The sequence below is a fragment of the Leucoraja erinacea genome, chromosome 3, assembly GCF_028641065.1.
Source record: "Leucoraja erinacea ecotype New England chromosome 3, Leri_hhj_1, whole genome shotgun sequence".
NCBI classification, from domain to species: domain Eukaryota; kingdom Metazoa; phylum Chordata; class Chondrichthyes; order Rajiformes; family Rajidae; genus Leucoraja; species Leucoraja erinaceus.
Window position 1 is genome coordinate 53123564 of NC_073379.1, and position 8177 is coordinate 53131740.

The window sequence follows — 8177 nt, forward strand, 5'->3', positions numbered from 1 at the left end:
TCTCTAAGGAACTGGCAATGTTGCTTGGTTTCAGATTGAGATTCCCTCTCACAGTCATTAAACTAATGCCTTTTGACAGATCCTATCAACAGCATCTCACATGATTAACAGACTGGACATCCCAAGGCATTTCACAGAGATAACGATAAGGACGGCTAAGGCTGATCAATGGGACAACTATTCGGAGAACCAAGGACATGGGTTCATTTTGGGTTAATACAGATCAGTGGGATTAATGCTGTGGTACTAAATGCAGGCTTAAATGTAAGCATGATGCTGAAATTATGTATACGCGGGTTGTTGTTTGCATGTCTCTCCTTTGAGAATAATTTGATGTAATGGAAGGATTCACAGGCTGATTAACATTGATGCACCTTAACATGAATACATCTATGTTTGTAACCATTGGATACTATCTGACAGCTGACAGGGTTAAATCTCACAGGGAATGACTATAATGAGTGTGAACATCGACCCAGATATTTTGCTGCATGTAAATTCAGTTTAGACCCAGTTGTGCATAAGTTCAAACACTGCACATACAGAATCATGAACCTTCATTCACAGTCATGTGCTTGCAACATCACATGATAGAAATAAACTGATAACAAAGGAACATAGGATCATAGGCTTTTGCTCAACAGTGCCAGTGAGAATCCTGTGTTCTTCACTGATCTCGGTGGTATCGTGTGGAAGATTACATGTCAATTGTTTTTCTATGCATTCTCTCAGCCCTTTATGTATCGTGTACCAATTGTTAAGAATAATCATAGTCATGCAGCATGGAAACAGGCCCTTCGGCTCCACTTGCCCATGCTGACCAACATTCCCCATCTACACTATTCCCACCTGCCCATGCCTGACCCATAAACCTCTAAATATACAGTATCTTATCCATGTGCCAAAGGTCTCTGAACCATTATGATAGTACCTGCCTCAACTACCTCCTCCAGCAGCTCGTTCCATATACCCACCGCCCTTTGTGTAAAATAGTTACCCCCTCAGGTTCCTATCAAATCTTTCCCCCTCACCTTAAACCAATGTCCTCTGGTTCTTAATTCCCCTACATTGGGCAATTGACTGTGCATTTACCTGATCTATTCCTCTCATGATCTTGTATATGTCTATAAGATCACCCCTCATCCTCCTGCACCCCAAGGAATACAATCTTAGCCTGCTCAACTTCTTCCTATAGCTCAGGCCCTCGAGTCCTGGCAACATCCTAGTAAATCTTTGTCAAAGAAGTCATCAATTGGTTGAACACAATTTCTCATCCATAAAATTATACCCACTCAGCTGCATAAGTATTCTGTTACAATTTCCTTCATTTTCCTAACAAACTGGCCTGAAGTCATTTTCACCCCCAATATTTTCAGTATTTTGCTGTCTTCTTCTCAGCTGGGACTTTTCTGCAATGTAAAGTCCAATAAATATATTAAAGCAATATTATTCTATTAAATTGAGTGAATTTGAGAGTACATAATATTTTCTGTGGTATTCATAACACAGCAATGATAAAAAAAAGACCTTTGTTTTGATTGCACCTACTAACATGCATACATTATTATATTACAGTTAAAATGTACCTAGGGCAAATTTTTGTTCCCTTACTCCCCATTCCCAATTACTTTTACATTGAAGTGATTGAAATCCAAGTGAAGTTTAAATGGCATCAGAAAAATAAAACCTCCGGAATGGATGATATTCATTACGTTGTTGGTTGTAGTCAGTATCAGCACAATTACTATATTAAACTTTGAATCTTCAGATATCCTGGTTCAAACTAAAACTAAAGACAAATAATAAGCTCCTCACACATTCCCCTGCACGTATTTCTGTCTCTCCTTTAAAATATACCCCTTCTTTGAACAAGCTCTTAAACATCACATCTGAATCAGGTTCCATCTGATTACACTCCTTGAGGATGTTCAGCTACGTGCTCAATTAATAAAACACCGAGATTGGGGACATTTCTATTCAACCTGTCAAAAGGAATTTGGGGGGTGGGAGGGTGGGGTTTAGAAATAGTCAGTGAGGTAAACAAACATAAAAGTTGAGTGGCAAATGATAATAGTGCTACCTTCCCAATATTTAACTGAAGGAAATAATGGGTTATCAGGGCTGTATGTTGTTACAGACAGCCTGACAACTTGCATGTCATTTTAATATTATACTTTTTCCATCCCCCTCGATATTCCAGATTAATAAATTAAGGTTTTGTCAACTAATTGCAAATCAGGCTAAATCAGGAGTGGAGCAACTGAGTGGGGGGTGTGGGAGGGAGGTGTCCCCCCTCCCACGGTAGGGACCTTTTGCAGAAGTATGATTTCAATGTTTTTTGTTTGAAGTATTTTTAAGGTAACTTTTTATGGGGTAACTTTTTCCACACAAAGGGTGGTGGGTGTATGGAACTAGCTGCTAGAGGAGGTAGTTGAGGCAGCGACTATCCCAACATTTAACAAAAAGTTAGACTGATACATGGATTGGATAGGTTTGGAGGGATATGGACCAAAAGCAGGTAGTGTAGCTGGGACATGTTGGCGGGTGAGGGCAAGTTGTGCCGAAGGGCCTGTTTTCACACTGTATCAATCTATGACTACATTATACCTCCACCATGCATGAATGCTTCAAATCAAGTGGTTGAGTTTTATTGCCATTTACTCAAGCATAGAAACATAGAAAATAGGTGGAGGAATAGGCCATTCGGCCCTTCGAGCCAACACTGCCATTCATTGTGATCATGCTATTCATCTAAAATCAGTACCTTTCCTGTTTTTTTCCCCCATATCCGTTGATTTCGCTAGCCCTAAGAGCTAAATGTAACTCTCTCTTGAAAACATCCAGTGAATTGGCCTCCACTGCCTTCTATTGCAGAGAATTCAACAGATTCACAACTCTTTGCGTGAAGAAAGTTTGTCCTGATCTCAGGCCTACCCTTTATTCTTAAACTGTGATCCCCTGGTTCTGAACTCCCCCAACATCGGGAACATTTTTCCAGCTGTTACGGCAAGCAGAATGCTTTCTCCAACCACCCCCATTTGAAGGCCACTATCTTCCACCATTTCCACCCAGTGCTTAGTACTTACTTCCAGTAGCCATTGGTTGTCCTCCAGGATGCACCGAGCCGCAGCCTGGTCCATGCCGGTCACCTGGGCGAATTTGGCACAGAGATTCTCACGGCAGCGGCGCAACGCATCCGACGCCTCCGACGGCCCGGGACTCTTGCACTGAGGCTGCTCCATGGCCGGAGCTGCAGTGAGCGACTCGCCACCCCGGCAAACACTCGCAAGCCCGGCAAGCACTCGCCGGCCCCGGCTACCCGTCCGCATCCGTCTACTTGTGTTTCCATCCCTCAATCAGCCCCGGCTCGCTAACACTCGCGGCCCATGCACTTGATATGCGTTTTAAAATTTTTGTTGATCACAGAATTTCTCATGACAGAGCATGAGAAATTTGTGATCAGCGTGAGAATTTGTCGAAATGCGTGATTCTCATGCTCAATGCATGAGAGTTGGCAGCCCTGCCACTGGGGGGGAGTAGGGAGAGGGTGGGAACAACTGATGTGTGGGGATTGCAGTGGTGCTGGGAGCTGGGGGAGAAGGGGGGAATGACTCGCACAGGGTGGGGGATTGCACTGGGCCTGGGAGCTGTGGGGGGTGAGTGGGGGGGGGGGGGGGCGAGGGAACAACAGGTAGCAGTGTGAGGGATTGCACTGGAGCTGGGAGGGGGTGGGGGCGGTGGTGGGGGGGGGTGCGGGGCAGGGGACTGACTGAAGTGTGGGGATTGCAGTGGTGCTGGGAGACCATCCCCAGCATGATCATGTTAAAAAGCAGTGGATAGCCCCAAGTTGGTTTAATTTTCTGTTTGAAGCTGATTGGTGCTGTTTCAGCTCAGCAACATGAAGAGTTGGGTCCTCTAGGTCTTTTTTTGGACCTGCAAACCACACGTCATCTGGTCCAGGCACATTCCCCAGATGCCTACTTTCTCCCAATACTAACATTACAGACACTGATTTCATGATTCATATTTATTATTTATTTTCTGCCTGCCGTATTAGCACCTTAGCTACTCATGTAATGCTGATATAGGCGAGGCGTTGTGGAATTCCTGGGCTATTGTGGAATTTAACTTCAGCAATCGCACTTCAGAAGAAGATATGGTGTGAATTTAATAATTTCCCTGTGTCCTGATTGTACTGATTTTCATTTGTTCACACCTGTATTTACATCCCAGCATAAACTGGCACGGCTTCAAGATTATGGCAAAATGTGCACAAATGTGTATAGGAATAACTTAAAACTAACTGTGTGCTATTGCCCCACAGGAGTTTCATCCCACCCCTCAACCTCACAATTATTCACACTTCACTGACATTCATCTTATCTTGGTGCTGAGTGTAGGATGTAAATATAGATTTGCCCACATTGCTCAGTCATTCCAATTTTAGATCAGCAATGAGTTAATAGGCTACTGGCAATGCTATTGGCTACCATAGAATGAAGACCAGTTTTATTCTCAAGACAGACACAAAAGGCAGGAATAACAGCGGGTCAGCCAGCATTTCTGGAGAACAGGAATAGGTGTCGTTTACTGGTCGAGACCCTTTCATCAAGCTGAGCTTTGGTGGCTGTCCGGTTTAAACCAGCATCTACAGTTTATCCCTATACATTATTATTATCATCTCTTGGGTCAATAGGCTATAAATGCACTTGCTGAGACTTGAATACAAAAGGTTCAATTTTAACTCTATGTGGGCAGCGCCCGGATAGAAAGGCAGAGGGGTAAATGGAGCGGGGTAAATGTACACATGTTACGAGTGGCATTAAAACTGCCAGTGCTCAGGAACAAGCAAATTCTTGGCAGCCTAACAGAATATAGTGCCAGAGTACTAGAGCTATACAAGTCCTTTGGCAAAACACATCCATGTCATAAAAGGTGCTTAACCCATTTGCCTGCTCCTGCCACATACTGTATCCCTCCATGCTTTTCCTATTGATGCGCTTTCCTAACTGTCTTTTAAATGTTGTAATTGTACCTTCTGTCACATTCTCTGGCAGCTATTTCCACCTATGCACCACCATCTGTGTGATATAATTGGCCCTCAGGCCCTTTATAAATCTTTCCGCTCTCACCTTAAACCTATACTCTCCAGTTTTGAACTCTCCTATTCTAGGAGGAGACTGTGGCTATTCAGTTTATCAATGCCTCTCTTGATTTTCTCCAACTCCATAATGTCACTCCTCTGCCTCATACTCCAGGAAGAAAAAGACCCAGCCTATCCTTGGGGGGGGGGGGGGGGGGGGGGGGGGGGGGGGGGGGGGGGGGGGGGGAGCGGTTAACAAATTGGGAGTATAAAGATGGAGTTAAAGGTGAAGTGAGTACAGGAAAAGTTACAAAAGACTCTCAAATTAATGGGAAGGAAAGTTCGAGAAAGGATAAGAGAATAAGGTCAGGGCCAATAGTGATCCGGTGTGAGAGGGGAGGTGAATATCGAGGTTAAAGTATTGCCTCGGAATGCGCGAAGTATAAGAAATAAAGTGGATGAGCTTGAGGCTCAGTTAGAAATTGGCAAGTATGATGTGGGAATTACAGAGACATGGCTGCAAAAGGACCAGGGCTGGAACTGAATATTCAGGGGTATACGTCCTATAGAAAAGGAGGAATGAAATTCAGTCCCTTGCAAGGGGTGGCACAGAATCAGGAGATGTAGAGTCAGTATGGATAGAACTGGAATTGTAAGGGTAATGTAAGGGTTATCTACAGGCCCCCAAACAGTAGCCTGGATATAGGGTGCAAGTTGAATCGAGTTAAAATTGGCATGTAGCAAAGGTAATGCTACGGTGGTTATGGGAGTTTTCAACATGCAGGTAGAATGGGAAAATCAGGTTGGTGTTGGACCCCAAGAAAAGGAGTTTGTGGAGTCCCTCCGAGATAGATTCTTAGAGCAGCTTGTACTGGAGCCTACCACGGAGAAGGCAATTCTGATGTAATGTTGTGTAATGAACCGGATCTGATAAGGGAACTCAAGGTAAAGGAGCTATTAGGAGGTAGTGACCATAATATGATAAGTTTTAATCTTCAATTTGAGAGGGAGAGGGGGAAACCAGAAGTGTCAGTATTACAGTTGAGCAAAGGGGACTATGGAGGCATGAGGGAGGAGCAGTCCAAAGTTGAATGGAAAGATACCCTAGCAGGGATGACAGTGGAATGACAATGGCAGGTATTTCTGGGAACAATACAGAAGGTGCACGATCAGTTCATTCCAAAGAGGAAGAAAGATTCTAAGGGGAGTAAGAGGCGACTGTGGCTGACAAGGGACGTCAGGGACAGTGTAAAAATAAAAGAGAAGTAGTGTAACATAGCAAAGATGAGTGGGAAGTTAGAGGATTGGGAAACTTTCAAAGGACAGATTCAAGATCAGAAGATAACTAAAACGGCAATACAGGAAGAAAAGATGAGGTATGAAGGTAAACTAGCCAAGAATATAAAGGAGGATAGTAAAAGCTTCTTTACGTATGTGAAGAGGAAAAAATAAGTTAAGACAAATGTGAGTCCATTGAAGACAGAAACAGGTGAATTAATTATGGGGACCAAGGAATTGGCAGACGAGTTAAACGGGTACTTTGGATTAGTCTTCACTAAGGAGGACACAAACAATCTCCCAGATGTATTAGTGGCCAGAGGAAATGGGGTGACGGAGGAACTGAGGGAAATTCACATTAGGCAGGAAATGTTGGGTAGACTAATGGAACTGAAGGCTGATAAATCCCCAGGGTCTGATGGTCTGCATCCCAGGGTACTTAAGGAAGTGGCTCTAGAAATCGTGGACGCATTGGTGATCATTTTCCAATGTTCTATAGATTCAGGATCAGATCCTGTGGATTGGAGGGTAGCTAATGTTATCCCACTTTTTAAGAAAGGCGGGAGAGAGAAAACATGGAATTATAGACCAGTTCGCCTGACATCAGTGGTGGGGAACATGCTGGAGTCAATTATAAAAGATGAAATAGCGGTACATTTGGATAGCAGTAACAGGATCGGTACTAGTCAGCATGGATTTGCGAAGGGGAAATCATGCTTGAATAATCTTCTGGAATTTTTTGAGGATGTAACTAGGAAAATGGACAAGGGCGAGCCAGTGGATGTAGTGTACCTGGACTTTCAGAAAGCATTTGATAAGGTCCCACAGAGGAGATTAGTGGGCAAAATTAGAGCACATGGTATTGGGAGTAAGTTACTGACATGGATAGAAAATTGGTTGGTAGACAGGAAACAAAGAGTATGGATTAAAGGGTCCCTTTCAGAATGGCAGGCAGTGACTAGTGGGGTACCACAAGGCTTGGTGCTGGGACCGCAGCTATTTACAATATACATTAATGAGTTAGATGAAGGGATTAAAAGTAACATTTGCAAATTTGCAGATGACACAAAGCTGTGGAGGCCAATTCTCTGGATGCTTTCGAGAGAGATTTAGATAGAGCTCTTAAAGATAGGGGATATGGCGAGAAGGCAGGAACGGGGTACAGGTTGTGGATGATCAGCCATGTTCATATTGAATAGCGGTGCTGGCTCAGAAGGGCCGAATGGCCTACTCGTGCACCTATTGTCTATTGTCTTTCCTTATAATTCAAACCCTCAAGTCTCAAAAATCTCCTTGTAAATCTTTTTTGCACCCTTTCCAGTTTTATAACATCCTTCCCATAACAGGACGACAAGAACTGTACACAGTGCTCCAAATGTTGTCACACCAACGTCTTCTAAAGCTGCAACATGCCATCCAAACTCATGTACTCAATAACCTAACGATAAAGTCAAGCATGCAAAACACCTTCTTCATCAGCCTGTTCATCTGTGTTGCTAGGTTCATGGAATATGTACCTGCACCTCCAGATCTCTCTGTTCTACAACATTGCGCAGGCCCTATTATTTATTGTGTAAGTCTTGTCCAACCAAAATGCGAATCCTCGCACTTATCTGAATTAAACTCCATCTGCCATACATCAGCCCACTGGCCCAGCTGATCAAGATCCCATTGTAGTTGCAATGAAGTGGCAGCTAGAGATCAGTCAGGGGATTAGGTGGAGAAGTTGGTTATCTGGGAATAGAATCTGTGAAAGTAGTAATTCCTTGTGGAGCTAAAAGATAATTGCATTTATACTGTGTCTTCACTTGACCTC